The 23,090-nt window shown below is 37.5% G+C and overlaps 1 long non-coding RNA gene across 3 annotated transcripts in view; it reads right to left on the bottom strand.

Moving 5' to 3' along the window:
• Nucleotides 1–23,090, bottom strand: part of LOC116152077 (uncharacterized) — a 288,994-nt gene that overhangs the window by 220,683 nt on the left and 45,221 nt on the right. For all 3 annotated transcript variants that reach the window (XR_010379151.1, XR_010379152.1, XR_010379150.1), the window contains exon 2: nt 3,847–3,897. This is a non-coding gene — a long non-coding RNA (uncharacterized LOC116152077). The remainder of the gene's footprint in view (nt 1–3,846; nt 3,898–23,090) is intronic.

The raw sequence follows: 23,090 nt of genomic DNA, 5'->3' as shown, positions 1-23,090 counted from the left end.
TACATATATATACACACATGTGTGTACAACTGAATCACTATGCTGTATACCAGAAGCAAATACAACATTGTAGGTTGACTATACCTCAATTAGAAAAAGGAAAAAAAAAGATTCCCACTGGAGCCCAGCCAGCTTCTGATCTTTCATTCCTCAAGCCACAGAGATGGAGTATCTGGCTTGCATCTTTCTAGTTTGTTGGAAACCTTATGCTGCTTCACTTACTAAATACTACAAAGATTTTTGTCTAGTGTTGTTATTTTTAACTGTAAATAATATATCAACAGAAAATGAAACCTAAAGAACTAGATAAGTACTAGAAAACAACCTTTGCATTAAAACTTGAGTCACTATTAATGCCGAACATTTGGGGAATTCTAATGGCTAGTATGTAGATCATGTATTGTTCTGTAGTTTTATATGCAGCATATTTTAATTTAAAGAGCTAAATTTAAAGTCACATAGAGCAGTAAGAAACATAAGGACGAGTGGCAAATCTCTACAAACGTTAATCATATAAACCTATTTCTAAAAAAGGAAATTCCTTTTCTCTGTAAATGGGCTGCACATAAATCTGCCCTGATATTTGAAGGTGGCACCTTTAGGAGGTAATTAGGTCATGATGAGGGTGAGGTCATGAAGGTGGTGCATCTCATGAGATAATTAACCCTCTTAAGAGTAAGAACTGTGTGTCTCCAAGTGCACGCACCAAGGAAAGGCCACATGAGGCTATAACAAGAGGACGGCCATCTGCAAACCAACAAGAGGGCTCTCACCAGCACCGAATCTGCTGGCACTTTGATCTTGGATTTCCCAGCCTCCAGAACTATGAGAAATAAATGTTTGTTGTTTAAGCCACCCAGTCTACTGTATTTTATTAAGGCAGTCCAAGCTGACTAAGACAACATGTTATACAAAGGCAGGAGATTGCCAAATTATTAATAGCTATGATTATACACACAGAGGCACCTACACATAGACACATAAGAATGAAGGGAAGAGATAAATCAAGCAATCTGTATTTTTAAAAGCTGAAAGAATCAACAAAATCACATATACAGGCTAAACACTGAGGGAAAAATAAAAGATTTGGCATAAATCTAATCAGTCATATCAATAGAGAGAGGTTCAGGTCGGTTTAGGTAAACACTGGGTGGTTTTTGAGTGCAAAGTAAATAAGGGCACTGAGGTACTATACTAATCACATTTGTTGTAACATTGACCTTATAATAATTAAAAATTGATGCTTGCAACATAATACAGCTGTGCAATCATATTTAAAGCTAATCACTTCATAGAGAGAGGAAAGTTGTACAAAAAGGTCAAAAACACTTTAATTTCATGATAGTAAATTTACTCTTTATTCCCAAAGTGAAAATGTCTAATTTCTAAAAGAGCAAACCAATAATTACTTCTTATAAAGCTATTTTAGTCAATACTTAATTTCTCTATATTGATTAGTGTTTAGACATTTTAAATGTACCCTACAGCAAGAATATGTGTTTACAGTACAATATTTGTAAGTATTACAGGTATCGATTGAAGACATGTCTCAAAAATGCCAAACTTAAAAGTAATCATATAAAAAAGAGTGTGACTCTTTTAAAACTGGGATTTAATTTTTAAATATTTGAATACTAGTGTCCTTAAAGGTCTCTATCCTGATTGCTATTTCTGCCATTATATACTTCAAGGATGAGTGCTCAGTTATACTGTGCATTATAAATTCCTCCTCTTCCCAAAAGCAATAGAAAGAGATAATATAAAAATGATCAACTCTACCACTCACAACTGGAGCAAAATTTTCTTTTTATTTTATGAACTTCTGATTGTAAAATAAAGACTGAGATATTATTTCCCCCTTAACTTGCATTCTGTGTAACTTAGAGCTCTGTGCAATAAAACAAAATGATGCTTCATCAGGACGTTACTGGGAGTACCAAGGCAATTTACAAACTTTCTATCATTAAGTCTGAGAACATCACTGTGAGGTAGGTATTAATATAACACTTCTCTCCTGAGGAGTTCAATGCACTTTACATAACTTTACTTTATTAACTCTTCCTCAAGCTGGGCCAAAAGGCTAAGATGTCTAACCATGTACCTTGTTCACAAGGCAGATATAAAAATAGAAAAGATTCTAGATAGCCACATGTTTTTAATTTGCTTTTGCTTCGAATCTGAAATGATGACTAAAGATAAGGCAATTGAGTCACTAAATAGATTTGGCTTTTGTTCACAGTGATTTTAAACGGGTCTCAATTTCATAAATTTGAAGTCAGAATTAAACATAAAAGACCATTAATTCCATTAATTTCTAAGTAGTAAGTGTTTCGGAAGATGAAAAATACGTAAGCTTAACAATCAGTTTTTCCCTTTATATGGTATGCTAAAAACTGCAAAAGCAGATTATGATCTGAGGGATAGGCGTTGCAACATTTTTAAGTGAATCTATGCATTTCTTAGTGAGTGTGCAACTATGCACACATGGAGATACCCAGAAGGGAGATAAAAAGCAAATGACATCGAAGTACTAATAATATCCAGTAGTGCTCCCCAAGTGTCAGCCACTATTTTAAAGAAACTACATGTATTAACTCATTTAATCTTCACAACAACTCTAAGATATGAGTAATATTATCCCCATTTTATAGATGAGAAAACTGAGGCTCAGAAAGCTGAGCTTGCCCGAGGTCACAACACTACCAAGTAGCAAAGCTGGAATATAACCCAGGAAATTATTCTAGAGCCAGGTTCTTAGCCAGTTTTCTAGAAAGGAAGAGAAGCTGTCCCCGGATGACCTGATCACAGAGTTCCAAGTCCATAATCCTTTTCCACTTCAACTGCAACATTTTCCTACCTCAGAGTCAACCTCACAACCATAACAGAAGAACAGCTGCTCAAGTCTGTGTATTGTACTTTCAAAACAGGACACCAGTATGTAGAAGATGGTCACAGGGAGGCAGTAGAGTACAGGTAGGAGGACAGATGGAGGTGTCAAACAGACTTTAAGAGGCTGCCACTAGGCAGGCTACTTCTACCCATGCGTCATAAAATAGAGAAAATGGAACTTAACGCCAGTGCGGTAATGAAAATTAAACAGGTTAATATTAGGGTTTAACACAGAGCCTCACACACAATAAGCACTCAATAAGTGATTGTTATTATAGTAAGTTAATATAAAATTATTTGAGCCATTCTCCAAACTCTGAAATTCAGAATGAACAATGGATTTAGCATACACAGTACTGGTGGCAAATTAAACTGAATCAATTCTTTTTTCAAATATATGTTGTAGGAATTATCTTGTTTCATCCTCAGAACAAACTAGAGTTGAAGTGTAGTTATGCCAACTTTCAGATACTCAAGAAGCTTAAAGATTTCACCTGTCCACCATCCTGCCAATAATAATGAGATGATGAATCAATTAACTAGATGTATTCCACAAAGCAGAATGAAAACAAGGAAGTGAAGAAATGATGTGAAAAATTCTTCTCTCTCAAAAAATTGGGGAACTGCAAAGTTCCTGGACTAAAGTTCATGTTGTTTAGCTTTTGCTATAATTAGAGTGCAGCTACACCCAAAGAGAGGAGTTAGAACAGAGATAATAAAGAGGTGAAATACTGCCCCCAAATAATCCCCCACATCCAGCACATACCAGGTACTTCAGCCACTTCCATCAGAGCTGCCAAGGAAAATAGCAGGGTCCAAGCTTAGGGTGGGAGCTTTCAGAGGGGACTGTGCTATGGGAGAAGCAGGCACTAACTCTGTACTCAGGGACTGGGGTTCCAGCCAGGGGGAGCTAAGACCACAGTACTGTGAAGCAGATTTGCCTCAAATTAGCCTTACCTGCAATCCAAACATCCTGTAGAGGTCAGTTTCTGTTCTATTCAGAGAAATCTACAGAAAAAGAGAAAATACATTATATTGGTCTTTCACTGACCTCCTCCCTGAACCTTGACCTAATGCTATTCCCTAAATTGAAAATGTCTTCGTTATGCCAAACAAAAATACCTCCTGCTGAAGTAGGACATTATTTCCTCTTTCTTAATGCAAGTGAAAAGTTTTGTCATTTGCATAATATTCACTGCATACAGGAAGAAAATTGTTTATCATTCTCATTTAAAGAATATGATTCAGAATTGATTATAATCAATGCATACTTTATTCCCACAATGACTGAAGAAAAGCTCTAAGGGAAAGAATAGAATTTCCTATTGCATTGGCCAACATACAAGCCCATATGGAGAATGTGGAAGATATAAAGTAATCACACATAAAAAGAGACACAAGCTCAGTGATAGGGGTTCTGCTTACACAGGTGTGGAAGTAAGTGGAAAACAATCGACCCACAAGTCAGCAAGAAATATCACTGAAATATATTTATATTATCTCCAGAACATATTAGAATTTGTGTTCCATTGTCAATTACCAGGCAGTACCCACTCTAACCATTTCTTCCACGTTTAGAATATACAACCTCTCTAGATAATTCATTCCAATTTTTAACAATTGTCATATAAAGGTAAGCCTTTTTAATCTAACTTCAATCACTCATAGGATATGACTGAAACACCCAGAATGAAGCAAAGCACATACAACGTACTTCATAAACCTGCGTTTATGGGATGGTGGTTTTAGTCTATTTCCCTTTTCTCTGACCTTAGTGGAGACAGGGGAAATGCTTAGACAGAAACATTGGCCAAATGGTTAGAGATGAGAGCAAGCTGATAAGGGAAAGAAAACAACATGTAATGACTCACTGTGCCTGAGGACAGTGTGATCTATTTTGGAAGACAGCCAGTCACCAGCAAAATGTGAATTGTAAAACAAAACTTGCTAAAGCATCTACTCAGAGAACCTACTGCTTCTCTGCTTTCCTACTCAAATTCATCTGAAAACTCCCAGATCAATCAACCTCTTTCTAACCCTGACCTCTCCAAGGGTTCCAGTCCCACTCATATAACTATACAATTGTCTTGAGTGGTAAGAGGGAATATTCTTTCTCCATGATTCACTCTGTCCTTTCTTCATGCCTTTATTGCTAGTTTGGAAGGCATCTTTAGTAAGGTCTAGTGAAAAGAACCATCATGGGTTGCCCTTGACATTTTATCATGGGAAGTAATTAATATTAACAAGGAAAAACGTTTACTTGTCTTGCAGATTCTCCAGTCTCTTGAATCCAACAACTTACAAAAAAGACCTGATATTTTCTGTGCCAGAAGGATTTAAAGAACCCTGGTGGGAAGGGTATGGAATCCACAGAGAAAAGTAAGGTAAGCGATCTGGTTAACAGCAGGACACTCTGGTAATGGAATAGAACTGCCTGTTATCCCTTGCAATAAAAGATCCAATAAAAGGGTTAAATCTGGATACCCAGAAAGCACCTCAAACTTAAAATTTCTAAAATTAAACTTCCCCAAGAAACAGTTTTTGCTGACTTCCTTGTTTGTTAAGGGCACACTTGTTCTCTCCAGCTCCAACATGAGTCATCTTGCCTCATTCCTCACCCACCCCCATCAGATCTAATTAAACACTAAGTTGGAACAGTTTTTTCTTCAGCACTTTTTTGCAACTCTCTGCTGCTGTCTTTTCCCATTGTTTCAACTCTAATTTGGGTTTGACCTCACACTTGGCTCCCTGACTATACAGCCTCTTGACTCTTCCAAACAATCCATCTGGCGGGTCGCTTCAGCTTTGAGTTTGAACTCTGCCTTGATTGGGTCGCTATTTTTATCAGAAATATTTTGTAAATTACTAGGAACTCTGATGTCTTCTGAGTATACAAAGAATCTAAGGGAAAGATAAGCTCTCTTTAGAATTCCAAGTACTAAGAACTGATTGGTCTTAAAATAGCAACAGGTTGACCAATGCCTGGCATATAGTAACTGAATGTTGAATGAATGGACTAGAGCTTGTGTGTGTGTGTGTGTGTGTGTGTGTGTGTGTGTGTGTGTGTGTGTGTGTGTGTGTCTGTGTGTGTGTGTGTGTGTGTGTGTGTGTGTGTGTGTGTATTTTGTGACTTTTCCCTTGTCTGCTATTCTGAGATATCTGGAGCTACCCCAAACTACATGTCAGTCTTACCTTCTCCTACCTTTCTGGGCACCAGCCAAGCTGACTATAACCCTCCTCCCCATGACACTCCATTGCCCTAACTCCTGCATTTCCTTTCCCTAAAGGACAATCTCCCCGGCCCTGGCCCAATCCAACCACTTCTCCCCCCAGTACACACACCCGTGTTTTGGCATCATCTTAGATGTCCTCTACACCTTTAAGTTTCATTTCACTTTCCCACAGACCACCCCTCAATCAGAAGTTTTTCCTGCTCTCTCTTAAGAGCCTTCAGTTGCCTTGATTTTATAGGAAAACATATTGCTTTGTACTGTACTTGTTGTTTTTATACAAGGATCTTCTTTCCCCACCAAGCTCTCTGCTCTTATAAGGAAGGACTGTGTCTTATTTGTCTTCTTATGCCCCTCAGTGCCTGGCATGGTCCCTCCCCAGACTGAGTGTTCAGAAACTATTTTATGTGAAGAAATGCAGAAACAAAATGACTGTTTCAGATATACTGTTTTTAAAACAGTGCTTTTCAAGCTGTGGAATGCCACCAAGTTCCCTGTGATGCCTGTTCAGATATTCTGACTCAAAAAATATGGTCTGAGAACCAGGAGCATGTATTTTTAAAAGTTTTTAAATCTAAAACTCCATTAGTCTCCATGGAAAAAGGTGTTGCCTATGCAATTCATAGTCTGAGAGTTGAAATAGATTCCATACTAAGTTATCATTCTTTAAAAAAAAATTTTTTTAACTGCACACTTCAACCCAGCAAAACAATTGATCTTCAATAATACTAATACACTGATGTTTGATAATAATAATAAACACAGATATCATTTGGAGTTAAAACTTTATATTTTAAGGATCATTTATTGGGTCAAATAAATCAAGTAGGATAATATTTTAATTGGTAGTTTCTACTGCAAATAGCATTCTAAGCAAAAAAATAGTTCTAGAGTATTTACTAGAATACACGATCAAAAAGCACACAAAAATAATAATCTACTCCCTTACAGAAAGGTTTTGGTTAGCAACAAAAATTCTGTTGACTTCCCGAAATCAAAAAAAAGAAAAACCAAAAAACTTGTATTTTAAAATTATACAGTAGCAGATAGAAGAAAGGAAAAAACAAAATGATTTTCCCTAATTTATAATAGAACAAAGACTGACTTTCCCTATTTGTACTCCTGCCCCATCTTGCTTTGCTGCAACCATTTCTCATCTGTGTCAAGTTGATTTTGTTCTTAGTACTTTATTTTTATACATCACCTATAATAAATGTAATATTTTTATAATCAGTACAAAAAAGAAGGAACCCCTGCCACAGAGGCAGTCTTCTTTAGCCTCCTCACTAGGTCTTAGGGAAGACATTGTTCATGCAAGGAGATTAAGCAAACACAGAGAAAAATGGAACTTTTCCTTCCAAGAAGCCCATGAATTCAGAGAAAATTAATTTTTCTATAGAGTTTAGAGATGGACAATGTGAATTATATAAAATTATAAATTTCAACAATTTACATTTTATTATAAAATATTATTACAACTAACTATACAACTAATATGAAAAAAGAATATTTTCCCTTTAAAGCACTAATTCTAGCTCTAGAAATATAGCCAAAATAAATAATCATGGATATAAAAAAATTTGTGTACAAAGATTGAGTCATAATATTTAAATTTTTAATATTTTAAAGTAACTGTAAACTAAATACCCAAAAGTAAGAGATTGGTAAAAACATAATATAATTCACTAATAAATCAGAATAGCACGTAATCACTGAAAGTGATGCTGTAGAAATCTGTTCACTGAAGTAATAAAAAAGTTTAAGAAACAGATTACAAAATACTACCCACAATGTTATAATAACACTTTACAAAACACATATAATCATGGAAAATAAACAATGGAAAGGAATTCACCAAAGTGTCAGTTATGGTTGTTTCTCACTTTGGGGGTTATTGTTGATTTTTCATTTTGTTCTTAATACTTTATCTATTTTATACATTACCTATAATAAATGTAATATTTTTATAATCAGTAAAAAAAAAAGTTTGGACTCTAGTGATAGCTGGGTCACCTTGAGTGAGTCACTTAAGCTTATCCAACAGCAGTTAGTCACTCCATGTAAAGAAGTGCGCCAATAATTGTACCAACTTTACAAGGTTGGATAATAATTAAAATAAATGATATAAAAAATGTAACATCTTTAGCACTGGTACATAAGTAAATAGGAGTTTGAAAAGACCAGCTAAAGACACTCAATTGGAATTTCAAGAATTCCTCTCTTCTTTTATTCTTCATCATTTTAACCATCAAGCCAAACTACCCTTGAGTTCAAATCATAAATCAAATAATTGTTTCATTATCTTGTGGAGGTTTGCTGAGCCGAAGAACATAACTATGGCTGTGGCCCAAGTTGATATTTTCAACCAGCTGCATCACACGTTGGTGGTTTCAATAAATGGCCATAATGGTCAACAGGGGAAAGAAAAGAATTATCTTCCGAATCCACACTCTTTGGGAATTCTACAAAGGAAACACATAATTACTAGAATTTGGCTGGCATATTGAACCTGGTGCATTAAGAAAAGTCATGGGACTTCTAATGACAGAAAGTGGTCCAGACCTCAGGTTTGTATGTCATCAAATAAAAATAAATCTTTTAAACAAAAGTACTCTAATGAAGCCATGTTTTACTTCTCGGTATACTTTAGTCATTTTAACTGGAAAAATGTATTATGATTCTGTATAATTATTATATTTTCATTTTTCTTGGATGTCTATATTGCTGTTAATCAGGTAATAACCTGATTGAAAACATTCACAAGTTCAGAGATACACTTCTTCCTTTCTTCATTCTTTCATCCAACAAATATTTACTGATCACTTAGTGTATGCCATTTACTCTGTAGGTACTGAGGACACAAGGAAGATCTCGTCTCTTGGAGCATAAATAATAGTGGGAAAAAATTATTCAAATAAGTACACAAATAAATTTATAAATATAATGTAACTGATGCTACAAAAGGGAGGTAATGTAGTATCAGGTAAAGAATTCAAAACATCAAACTTTTAAGATGCTGAGGGTTTTCTACCTTCTCTCTCTCTCTCTCTCTATCTCTATCTCTGTCTCTATCTCTATCTCTCAGTGCCCATCATGGCATATCCATTCCCATGCTTTAACTTAGTAAGTTGAAAATGTTAAAGGTATGTATTAGTTTTCTGGATGTGCCATAACAAAGCACCACAGACTGGTGGCTTAAACAACAGAATTTTTTCTCACACTTCCAGTGGCTGGAAATCTAAGTTCAAGGTGCCAGCAGAATTGGTTTCCTCTGAGGCTTCTCTCCTTGGAATGCAGATGGCCGCCCTCCTGCTGCCTCTTGGCATGGTTTCCCCTATGCGCACCGCTCCTATATCACCTCCTCTTCCTGCAAGGACACCAGTCATGCTGGATTAGGGCTGCATCCTAAAGGCCTCATTTTAACTTAATCACCTCTTTGAAAACCTTACTTTCAAATACAGCTATATTCTGAGGCATGGGGGGATGGGATTTCAACAGATAAATTTGGAGGGAGGGGGACACAATTCAGCCCACAACAGGGTGTTGGGGGCAGAGCTGCCAGATACGGTTGTGCCAGTTATGTAATGCACCCACATCAAAGTTATCATAAATGTATTTATTTTTAATTGAAAATTTCCCAGCAGAAAGTTTTTTTAATCAAAATCTTTCTGGAGGAAGGTTTACCTGTTTCTGATTTTTACAAAGGATCTTTGGGCTAGTAGTGTTGCTTTGTGGAAGGAAATCTTTCTAGATGGAGGGGGCCTCCCTACAGTAACCCTCCTGGCCTTGGTGTGCCCCTTCCTCCACACTCCTCCCATGAAGAATGACTGATTTTGAATGATTGATTTAGAAGGAACTCCATGAATGTCCTATGTCCACCCACATAACAGAGGCAGTGTGAGGTAGAGTTAAACATGCAGCTTCTAGGATAGACCCCAGTCCTTAGACCCCAGTCCTACCATGGTGTGACTATACGACTTACCTAACATGTGTTTGTTTAAGATGCCTCATCTCTAAAATAAAAATGATAAATGTATCTACTTTTTAGGGTCATTGCAGGAATTCAGTAAGTTGATACCTAGTCATAAAGTGCTTTGGATAAATAAACATACAATAAAAGGCTGCTGTTACTCCTGCATCATTTGGGGGTTGCCCCTCCAAATTCCTCCCCACAAGCTGAAGAGGAACAGATGGGGGCCACCTTGATGATGATTTAAATGTAATTCCAAGGGGCCTGTAACTATGTTCCACTAGACATCAGGGCCAAGGAGAGCTCCCAGCGTGGAGAAGATATTCTAGATTTGTTAAATGAATGAGTTTCCTAAAGGAATCAAGGCTAGACTATAGAATTCCAGTCACCACTAGAGAGCTGGGGCTTTGATCTTGTTAAGTCTGTATATCCTCTAAACAGCCTAGTATGAGATCTTGTTTCTTGGAGGTACCAAAATATATATTAAGTTGCTATAAGGTTAAATAAACATAAAATATATTAATTTAGTTTCTACAATTGTTCCTTTTCTGGATAATTTTTCCTTAAGAGATTAAAGCTCCTTGATTTACAAGAAGGGTTGCATGATTAAAAATGCCAGTCATGGAGTTCTGGGGCTGGATGGTGGTGACAGTTACACAAAAACATGAATGCACTTAATGCCACTGAACTGACAGAATTGCACCCTTAAAAATGATTAAAACTGTAAATTTTATGTTATGTAGATTTTGTCACAGTTAAAAAAAAAACTGTCCACTAGAGATCTATGGTAAGAAGAAAAGGAAGTTGTGCTACTGAAACACATGGTTGTTTTGAGAATTGAGTGCGATATTAGAGTGCCTGGAGCATGGCAAAAGCTCCATAAAACTTAGTTCCCTTTTCCAGTAGTTCTAGATAACAACTGCCCCTGATGGTGACAGGTCACCCAGAATGCCCCTCGGGGTTCCTATTACCAGATAAAAAGTTTCCTCTGAGGGGGGAAAATCTCTAACTCTTGTAGTGCTTCATGCCCTGCTCCTGCAGATGGTGGCGCTAATCCCTCTGGAAGAAACCCTACAGTTTGGTCTCTATTATAATCAATTCTAATCATAAATTACAACGTATCAAAGGAAATGCTTGAGACTATTAAAAGAAGACATGCCATCTACTATACATTTGGATAGGCATCTGTAACATTTGTTTCAAAATCACATAGTATTTTTTTTTCAATTACAGCTCTAGTGAATTTATGTGCCTCATTATAAAGTAATTTCATAGGAGTTGAGGGATAGAAAGTAGTCATTAACTCTTTCTTCAGAGGAAAACCACCATAACCTACAAAGAAAGAATGAAAGATGTAAATAAGCATTTCATATTTAATGCACAGCCCAGTATTTTATTTTAAAAGATATATTCCTATTCACCTACTAATCAGTCTCCTTGAATTTGACTTTTTTTTTTTTAATCAACCTATTCTTGACTGTCTGAGTTTAAATAAATCATGACATGATCCTGAGAACTTGGCAAGAACAGCAATGATTTTACATCTGGCATCACACACCAGCTGCGTGTTTGAAGGCATGAAAAGCTTTTCTATTTCTTTACCTTGCTTCATTAGTGAATATGTGGTGATGCATGCATTACCACGTGTGTGCAGTCTCTGCTCCCCATATGGAAAGTCATCTAGTAATGTCACAAAACCCATGCATCATTTGCTATGATGCTGAACTTTCAAAGATAATAAGATGATATTCTTCAGAAATATTTTTGTCTACAAATGGACATATGTTTCTTACTGATACAGCTATATGCTTAATATATATTGGTAGAACCTGTTGCAAAAGTCTAATGGAGAAATAACTTTAGCTGTCACAGTTGAACATATGTACAGTATGGTACCCATCTTCAAGTCATCATACAGCAAAAAACAATAATTTCCTTGCCAAATCTATGTCCAACACATTTTCTACTTAGTTCTTGACAACTACACTACTTACTAGAAAAATATCTGTACTGTGAGCTTTATGGTTATCTAATTAAAGAAATCTCTACACTGTTCTCATGTCTTCACAAGTATTTGCCTGGTATTTGCATATTGTACGTTTAATGAACACCTCTCCTTATTAGCTATATGCTGTGTAACAAATTACCACCAAAACATAATAGCTTAGAAGAATAATAACATCTTTATCTCAAGATTCCTGTGGGTCAGGAAACCAGAAGTGGTTTGGTTGGGCAGTGACAGCTCAGGATCTCTCACGAGGTTGCAGATGAGGTACCAGAGCTGCAGTCATCTTAAGATTGGACTGTGGCTGGAGGAACTACTTCCAAGATGGCTCACTCATGTGACTGGCAAGTTGATGCTGACTCTTTTGGCAAGAGGTATCATCCCTTTAATGTGAAACTCTAGAAAGCTCCTTGAATGTCCTCATGACATGAGAGGTGGATTCCCCAATGATTGATCCAAGAGAGCAAGGCAGAAGAGGCACTGTCTTTGATGACCTACCCTGGGAAGTCACACGCCATCACTTCTGCCATATTCTTATGGTCATACAAACCCATCCTGGCACAGACAGAAGGGGACTACACCATGGCTTCAATATTAGACGTGATAGTTAAGGACCACTTTGAAGGCTAGTTACCACACTCTTATAGAAGCTTTATTTTCAACTGTATAAGCTTCCATTGTACACACATTTTTATTTAGTTGAAATCTGATTTTGTACATGTTCACTTTTCTGTCTTGGCTGAGCATTAAAATAGCAGCATAAAAGTAAAAATAGAGGTTCTCAACCATAATAATTTAATCAATCTAAAAGTTACAAGCATATCCACATTTAACTGAAGAAAAAAAGGGTATCTGTTCTAACAGCGAAACTATTTGCAATCCACTGAAAGCACTTACCTAATAATTAAAACAAAAATCACTTTGAGTCACTGATTAAAATTACTGATAAGGAAACTAATTATTTGGAGAGATTTTTGCTATTTCATCTTATTCAATATTCTAAGGTAATACCAATCATTTATCTCAAATCAAAGTATTTTTTAATTTAAAAAAAAAGCTTCTGCCTATGACTGATCTTCTGAAACCTTTTTATTAATGACACATTGAGGGAAGATAATCACCTTTTTGGGGTTTTAATCAATAAAACAGAAATATTAGTGTAGAACTTATCACTAAGCTATTTGCAAAATCTCTAACTTGGTCCCTAACCTCATTCATTCAAGAAATATGTCTGAGTACATGTTGCTTTGAGATACCCCAGGGATACAAAGAAAACTAAGCCAAGGTCTTTGCTCTCAAGAAACTTGTATCTGGTTAGCCTGATAAGGCAATTTGACACATACTTTAATACTAAACATCCTGCAATAAGCTTCACAAGAGAAGAGAAAACTGCACTATGAGTTTGAAGAGAGAAATCAATTCTGCTTGACCAACAACGCAAAGCATTAGGGAATACGGGCATTTGAGCTGACTTTTTCAGGATGAGTAGATTTTAACAGTGGGACATAATAGGGTGGTTATTACAATGAAAGGAGAGCAAAATCAAAATGTAAATACAAGGAAATCATGACATTACTAATATACATTAAGCCCTTCCCAAAGTAGGCACATCCTCCCATCACCTCCATATTTCAAGGTGGGAGGCCAGGGAGATTCTGCTCCTCAGATGATCACGAGCCCTTCCTCTTCCATCCTCCATCCAGGGCAACCTTGTTACTTGTTACAGGCTTTCCGGTACGAATTTTCTGAGACTGGTTTTCCATGCCATTCTGTAAGTACTATAATTTACACCATAAACTTTCAATAAGTTCTTTTCTGATTTCTTTCCTGCTTTAATTAGTCAGTGAGGGTTTCTGTATAGGATTTAAATTTTAAACTATTCCAACATAGCTACTACATCAGGTTGCATTTTTCAACATGGCCACAAAGTCCCAGCCCTAGCCACCCTCTGACGGCCACGACTAGATGGAACTCAAGTGAGAAATGCCTAACTAGGCCCAGTCCACCCTAGAACCACTGGAGGTGAGAATAAACAGACTGTGGTTGTTTTAAGACATTATGCCTTGGAGTGGTATGTTTCATAACAGTAGATAATTAAGAAGGATTCTGGCTCCAGGAACTGGGATGTTGTTGTCACAACAAAATCCTAGGATATATAGCATTGTCTGTGAGACCAGGTTGTGAGCAGAAAGTGGGAGAACACTGAGGGGACTGTTAGTGGAAAACTAAAGAACCTCCAGGAAAGCATTAATGGAAACTGAAGGCTCAAGCAAAGTAAGCAAATGTCACTAGAAGCAGAAGGAAAGGGTGCACTTGTCACGAAGAGGCACAAAGCTGGGCAACACTGTTGCCTGGGGTAAGGGGAAAAACACAAAGTGTACCTAGTGAACTTGAAGATCTAGCTAAGGAGCTTTTCAGGAAGAATATTGAAGTCACCACCTGGCTTCTTCTCACTGCCAATGATAAAATGAAAAAGGAAAGAGATAAACTAAAGAATGAACTGTTAAGATAGAGGCGCCAAGACTTGCTGGGTTTGAAAATAAAACTAATTCTTATTCCCAGCCTCTCTAGATGGCAAATGATTCTAAAATTAAAAGTTGCTTCTGAGCAGAGATGAAATCCAGTGCACTATCAGGAAAACATGGTCTAAAAATGAAACTGAGGGCATGACTAAAATTCTTTGATAAGATTTTAGAAAGATCTAAAATGGTACCTCATAGCCCTTCTCAATCAGACCAAAAGCTTTTTAAGGATCTTGAGAGCATGCTTTGCAGATCCTCTCAGTTAAATAATTGGGCCTTTAAAAATCTTAAGGATGTCATCCCACACTTGCATCACATAAACCCAAGGTATAGAAGGGCTTATCTTGAAGAAATAGAATGATAAAGTGATACATTTACACATACACAAACACAATGTTTTTAATAGAATTATTCTGGTGGAACCACTGCCGTCTTAGACAGACAAATACTAAATAAAAAGGACTTTTGAACCCCTACCATTTTACAGGCAGGAAGCAGGCTAAGAAGGCTATTCATTTGCAAACTCAGGTTTTCTTATTGGGGAAAAAAAAAAAAAAAGATGACTCAGGGCAGAACCAAGAGCCCAGAAGGTGGAGACAAGAGCCCAACAGGTGAACTGAGCCCTCATGTAGACTCCAGAAACAAGCTGTAAATCCATGACTGTCCCTCTTGTTTTACCCTCAGGGCACTATCCCACAGTTGTACATTGGGATGTGGGTGAGAGAGAGTCTGTCTCTTTAGTTCACGGGTCTTCAAATTGAAAGGAAGGGGACTCAAGGAGATGTACCCAAGGATACACATTCAAGAAGCCCCACCTGTACCTGGACCTGAGTTCCATGACATGATCCTGGACTTTGAGCAAATGCCTAATAGAATGAGACTCAGGGGAAGGGGACAGAATAAGTGTATTTTGCACAAGGGAGGGACTGAAATTGTTATAGTCCTAGGGTAGACTGTGACAGGTAGTACTCTCCAACATGACCACAACAAGATGTCCCATTACAGATGATCTTCTTACAATGTGACCTTGAGAGCTAATTCCTCTCACAGAAAGGGTACATATCCCCTCCTCCTTGAATCTGTCCAGGTCTATGATTATGGCAGAAGTGATCTGATTTCAGTGCATAGCCTATAAAAGGTGATACAGTTTCTACCTGGTCCCCTTGGGACACTCCCTCTTGGAATCAGTCACCACATCAGGAGGAAGAAGAAAGACCTCACTGACAACCATATGAAGGTTTTCTGGTCAACAGCCCCAGCTGAGGTCACAGCCAAGAGCCAGCAAGTACCTCTAGACACATGAGGAAGTGAGCTTGGAGATGATCAAGCCCCAGTCACTATCTGACCACTATTGAATCCCAAGTAGGAACCACTTACATGAGCCCAATTAACCCCAGAATCATGAGAATAAAAAATTAAATTATTCTTCTTGTTTTAAGCCACTAAAATTTTGGAACAATTTATTACATAGCAATAGATAACTAAAACAGTTACCTAGAAAAACCTTTTTCTAATGCCAGGAAAATGAAGTTAATATTAGAGACTAGTTTTTTTTCCCCTATAAGCATTTTTAAGGTGATATCTTTCTTTTACATAAAAGTTTGCTCTTAAGGTGATGTCTTTCTCACATAAAATAAATGTTTTTGATGTCTGTTGTAGTGAATATGTGTTGCTCTTTGTCTGGCACCCTATCCTCCAGTTCAGGTTGGTCTGTGAGAGGTTCCCATGATTCAGGGAGTGCCAAGTGGCTGACTCAAGACGTTGGGATAGTCTATCTATAGAATGAACTGCTATGAGTTAGATATAAGTTAAGTTACTGTAACAAAGAAGCACCGAAATATAGTTAGAGAAACAAAGAGAATTATTTTGCTCTCATGCAACAGTCCAGAAATGAACATTACAGGGCTGACAAAGTGGCTCTGCTCTACAAGGTCATCCAGGAATGCCATTGTTTCATGGTCTTCTAGTGTCACCTCCTAGGCTTTGTCTTCATCTGCAGGGTCAACACCACCCACCAACAGCATATTCACATAGTCACTTGTGGGAAGGGGGAAAGAGCAGAGTAGCTGGCAAGAAACTTCCTTATTAAAATAGATTCCAAAACTTCCACCCATTACTTCTTCCATCTTCCCATTGATCAAAACATTGAGCCACCCCTAACTACAAGGAAGGCTAGGAAACCTAGACTCTAGCAGATATATATTCACTTTCAGCACACAGACTCTGAGATGGCCCTATGATCCCTTTTTCCTCATTATTCACACCCTTGTTTAATCCCCTCTGCCTGAGGGTGGGCAGGACCTGCGACTTGCTTCTAACCAATAGAATATGGTAATGGGATGCACATGATTACATGTATGTGATTACATTACTTAAGATGGTAATGAAAATCATGCTAGGAGACTCTCCCTTGCTGGCTTCAAAGAAGCAAGCTTCTATGTTGTGAGCTGCTGTACAGAGAGGGCCACACATCAGGGAAGTGAGGGCAGTCTCTGTCCAACAGCCAGCAAGGAAATGAATGATGCCAACAACCACAAAATATGGTATGTTAAAACACAGAGAGTGGTCCCATCCTTCAGCAAGAGAACAACAACAATGCTGATACCGGAAGGCAAACTTAAGGCATTTAGTTAGAGAACAGTCACAGGAAACCAGTCACTCAACATGCCTGCTCAGCTCAAGTTGTGGAGGTCAAATTACAATTGGCACATAAGCATACAATCAATACAAAGGAGTGATAATATGATTCAGAAGCTGAACAACACCAGAGTAACTTTGTGAGCACTACCATTGCACAAGTAGGAACACACTTGCAAATCCAACTCCCCAGAACAATGACTGGATGAACAATGTTAATGATTCCCCAGTGACTCTCTTCTGTTTCCTGGGTAAGTGGACAAACCATTCTGACTGACACATTCTTTTCTAAATACTCTTGCAATCCAAATTTTCCAGGCAAGTCGACCATGGACAGTTACATGGATTGTATGAGGTTTACACACACATATATATACATATATATGCAGTGTACAATAAACACATGTAACCAGATATCATCGACATTCATGTGGATTTCATATATTTGTATATTTGACATTTATCCAACCAAACAGAAGTCATATGCTTTGAGGAAAGGGTACCTTTTGTAGTAAATTACATAAAATTCGGTGTGGACAACCGGCATTCTGGCATTCCTCGGTTTGTAGATGAATCATCCCAAGTTCCACTTCCATGGTCACATGACATTCTCCTGTGTCTGTGTCTGTGTCTGTGTCCTACTTTCTCTTTCTTGTAAGCACACCAGTCATTTGATCAGGGCCCAAACCTAAATCAGTATGACCTCATCTTAACTTGATTACATATGAAAAGACTACTTCCAAACAGGGTCACATTCATAGACACCAGGGGTAAGGATTTGAACATCTTTGTACAGACATAATCCAACCCACAACAATATCAAGAATTAATTTTCCTCCATGGACAACATAATCTAGTATACCTGAGGAGAGTACAATCCTGCCATCAATATGACTTGCACCCAACACTCAGCAAAATAATATCCCTGATTGATGATGCTAAAAAATTTATCCATTTCAAAAGCCTTGAACAATTTTTTAACTGTTAGGTTCTCTAGAGTTTCTGAGTTTGCAATCCCTTAGATAGAGTCTACTTTTGCTGGCCTAGAACCACTCATATTTTTAAGGTTATGTGTGTATGTATCAATGTATGTATCAATATGTCCTCTTTGTACTTTTCTTTAAATTTAACACTCAAAAAATAAATTTTACTTCAAACTTTTTAAAGAAAGTTCCTGCATAATAACTGCCACATACTGACAGCATGAGCTTTGTGTTACTTTTAGACTAATACATAATGGTTCAGTGGGTCAAAGTTTACAGAGATACAGATTTTACTAAATTATGGAACAAATTTCTAACCATTAGTCTGAAAATGGAAGGGAGACTGGTCTAACATAGCAAGTAGTCTGCCCCATAGGTATTTATTCAAAGGATCAATAGTGCTATATTAAAGACTAAAATTAGAGAGGCCACAGTAGCCAGCACATAGTAAATGCTCAATAAATTATAGGTGAAGCAATGATAGAAAGAAGGATCCTCTGAGGTCTCAATCAAATCTCAGATTCTGTCATTTCACCAAGGGTCCATTCAGAAGAAAGTCACTTAGTGTCCCTAACATTTTGGGCACTTTGTATTTTTGTTAGTATTACTACTACTAAATATAATAGCTGCCAAACATCAAAAACTCGTATTTCTAAGGTATTATGCTAAGTGTTCTACGTTGTCTCATGTAAATACTTACATGAGGGAAGTATTATCACTCCCACTTTACACTTCACCCTGTTTACATGAAATATGCAACACTGCACAGCTAATAGGATACAAAATCAAGATTCAGTGGGAATCTTCCTGGCTCTAAAGCCATATCAGCCATTATACCATTTCAAAGAACAACATGGCTGATTATCTTTCAGTGAGAAAATATCAAATGGATAGTAATTTTCAAGTAAGGCAAAGACATAGATGGTGTCTCAAATACACATACTTCTGACTTCAATCAAGGAGGTACCATTGTTCTTCCTTGATAAGGTCCCAGGAAGGAAGGAGACCACATGGCTAGATCAGAGGGAATTTGGCCTTTACTGAGCTCCATCCTTGGAGACAAAAGCCCAGAGCAAACCCTACTGAGGCTTCCAGCAACTGTTTTAAAGGGAATTGGGGGGCTATGAACCAGAATCACTGCTAGGAGAATTTGCACAATTTGGAAATTTCTTAAGTGTATTTATCTTGTTAAGTTCTTTTTCCCAAAATGATTTGTTAAAAACCCATAAAGAGAAGACAACCTGAGTGCTTGTCTTCATGCGCAGTAAAGAAAAAAGGAGTTCCTTTTTTTAACAAGCAGGCTGAGTGGGGAGAATGAAGACCCTTAGTGACAGAGTTTGTAGTGCAAGTGTCTACGAGTGAAAAACCTAAGTGAAGTGGCCAAGCTCTGTAGCAAAAAAAGAAAGGAGAACTGGAGTGCCTGGGAGGTAGTTGGGGACCATCTCCATAAGCTGTAGGACATTTCACCTTCTCCCCTGAGACACAGAGATGACTGACCAGAGGACAGGCACTTGGAGCTGCACTATAGGAGTGGTGGTCAAAGTGTGGCTTCCAGGATAGTGTATCATCTTCATCTGGGAACTCATTTGATAGACAAACGCCGCAACCCCACTGCTGACCTACTGGACCAAAAACTCTGGGTATGAGGCCCAGCAATTTGTATTTTAACAAGCCTCCAGGTGAGACTGATACATGCACAAGGTTGCAAACCACCATGCTAGGGAATAGGATTTGGCTCATGGTAGCATTTACCTCAGGAAGTAACTGGTTCCCTGATACAAGGTGAGCACAAAAACAAGTTGGTTAGAAAGTAACTGTGCTGGGAAAGCTAGAGAAAATGATTCATTTCTTCAAGATCCATCAACAGAAAATGTCACAAAAGCAGAAAGGCAAATAATCCATCAAGTGATCATGATTCACCACTCTTGGTAGCATCTATCTTCTACGTATATTGCTGTACAATCCACAGTTGTTTGCTAACAGTTTCACTTGTTAACCAAAACCAAGAATACACACTATAAATAATATAAAAATGGGACTTAAAATTAGTGAAACTTACCGTATTAGTTAGTAATGAATTTGGCTGAAAACAACATATGTCTAAGATAAACACATATTATTCATTCCAGTCAGACCCTTTAAAGAGAAAATTTAAATTAAAAATAGTAATAATAATCCAGACTGGTTATCAGTAGAATATCAGGCACTGATGTTCTAAAAGGAAAGATTCAAATATACTCAAGAATCTGTTTAAAATGTGACAAATCCTGGGGGGGAGAGTATACAAACCTAACTACTTCCCCCACCAAAAAATAAAAATTTTTAAAATATGTGACAAATCCAACCACCCATCAGGCACTGGTAAATGTAGCATATTCTAGTGAGTTGGAAAAATTAAGAAAAAACAGTATACAAGATCATGCTCAAATTCATCTAAAACCATGATGTTTTGTTTCCCAGATTTCAAAACATGAATCTTTAAATTCATATTTCTCCTAACAAATAACTAATGTCCTTGTCATTAAATCATATAGAACCTATTTTCAAACTTTTTCTTTTCTTCCGAGATTGAATACAGCAGAAGAAGAAGAAATATTTTATGGCAAATCTTTTATTAAAAAAAAAAAAAAAGAATTGCAAGGCCTCTCACCATGAAGGGGATGAAGAAAGGTAGCTTAAGCCAGAACTAAAAGCAGGCTCCCAGCTGCAGAACTTTACACCAATGTCAGTGACGCTGAAGTGATGCCAGAACTTCTCAGAGCAAAAGCCTGGGGACTTGAGTCACACAAGTTGACACAGGGAAAGGTCAGGGTAGCAGCCTGGAATTTTATTCGCCAGAGCTACGGTAGGCAACAGCAGACATTTCTCACCTTCAAGTGCTTAAGATAGTATTTCTTTAATGAAACAATGATAACCCACAGAAGATACTGTGGTGTTGGAGGTGGGGGTGAGGGGAATAGCAGAGCAGCAAATTATTTCCATTTAATTCATACAGTTCTCTTTCCAACCTTGCTGTATTCAGAGGCACCTAATTATATCACCATATGCTTTGAAAAGAACATTTTTTCACTGCATCTAAAACAAGCATATGGTGAAGTATTTTTTTTTCAGGGTTATCTTTTACATGAAGTGAAGAATAATTGATGTAGTATATAATACTTCTAACGTATAAGGGGCTTGAAGACCTTGGAGACATAACATCTGAATAGATGGATTAATAGTTTTCTTGACATATTTTTGCATGTTTGATTAATTAATTGGTGTCTTGAGACTCTGTCATTTTATTTCAAGATTTGAATGTACATGGGTTAATTTAGTAATGGATATCATTTTAATTGGATTCAAAATTGGGATGTATGTCTCTGAGGATCTTAACTGGTCAGGGTAGTGAAAAGTATTAATTAATGCACTTCAGAATATTAACTTCTTCCTAAATGCTTTATGGTCCTCCTCAGTTCATAGATTTGTGAAAGTTTTCCTCTCAGCATGAACTCATGCTCATCCATTTGGGTGTTATAAAAGATTAGTCAAATGTAAAATTATGAAAAAAAGTTTTAAAAAATTTATCATAGGCCTTCTGTTACTGATTTTTAAATTAGTTTACTGAAAATTCACTTGTAGTATCTAGGAAAAATTCAGCTGTGTGTTTCTTGAATGCCTAGATCTATTTTCTATCAAATATAAATGATCAGCCATTGTTATCAGATTAAGCCATTTAAATAATGATTGTGGTTGATCTGTTTAGAAATATATGTGTCCAAATACATGTCAAGTAGGTTGGAGTTCAAAAAACATGAGAATTAGTCGTGGTTCTTTCGTTCACAATTTTTGCAACTCTGGCCAACTTGTCTTTCTGTGTTGGGTTAACCCATTCTAACAAGGCTATGGTTCACAGAGATCTGGGTCTATGAAGCCTGCAAAGTGAAGACACTGTGTCTGTTGGCTGACTTTGTTGTGCATTTTGAGAGACCTACCAGTCCCTTAAGGACATCAAATACAACTCTGCAGTTTAAGGAGGTGAGGTTTGGAGAAATTCTGTAACAATTTCAGGCCTCACAATGAGCAGAAGTCAGCCTCATTGTGTTCCTGTGCACATCAGTGGATCCCAATATACTTCCAGAAACTTCCTGTGGTAAGGCAAGTGGTCTAGGAATACCTTCCAGGCAACATGCAAGAGACCCTGGGCCCATCACCTTCCCAATGCAAGAGTCTTGCTCCACGAGAAAACAGGCTTTGATGTACACTGCCCTCTGTTTTCCTTTCTTTCTTTGTGTGGGTTACTAAAGACTCTCCAGTGTTATCTAGAACCAGAGGGAAGCAAAGCCTTACAGGTATTTGATGTGATCTACAAGGCCCTGTATGATCTGGCCACCTGCCTACATCTAACTTCCCCTACCTCGGCTAGCAGTGGGGCTCCCCACTCTCCTCATACTCCAGATATAGCAGCCACCTTGCCTCCTGCCTCAGGGCCCCGGAAGCTGCAGCTTCCTCTGGAAAGCTCCATGCACAGTCTTGATCTAGTCAGTCACTCCAATCTTTCTTAAAGTATCACTTTCTCAGGGAAACCTTCCATAACCACCAGTCTAGATCAGATTTGTTGATGATGAACTCTAAAGGATTATGATCCTTTCCTTCACTTACCTACACTTGCAATTATGCATACATGATGAGATTATTTCAATAATGTCTGGGTCCCCAATTCAATGGGAACATCCATGAGAGTGTGTACTTTGAGCCTTTTGCTCACCAGTTCTATCGTTCAAGTTTATGGTAGCAAGCAGTGGACACCAATTATGACAGATTTCCAACATAGGAGACATTAGGGTAAAAAGCTATGTCAGGCACCAAGTTGCC

This window comes from Camelus dromedarius, chromosome 3, assembly GCF_036321535.1.
Source record: "Camelus dromedarius isolate mCamDro1 chromosome 3, mCamDro1.pat, whole genome shotgun sequence".
In the NCBI taxonomy this organism is placed as follows: domain Eukaryota; kingdom Metazoa; phylum Chordata; class Mammalia; order Artiodactyla; family Camelidae; genus Camelus; species Camelus dromedarius.
The sequence above is the reverse complement of the archived record's forward strand: the minus strand, read 5'-3'. Positions and strand labels throughout refer to the sequence as shown.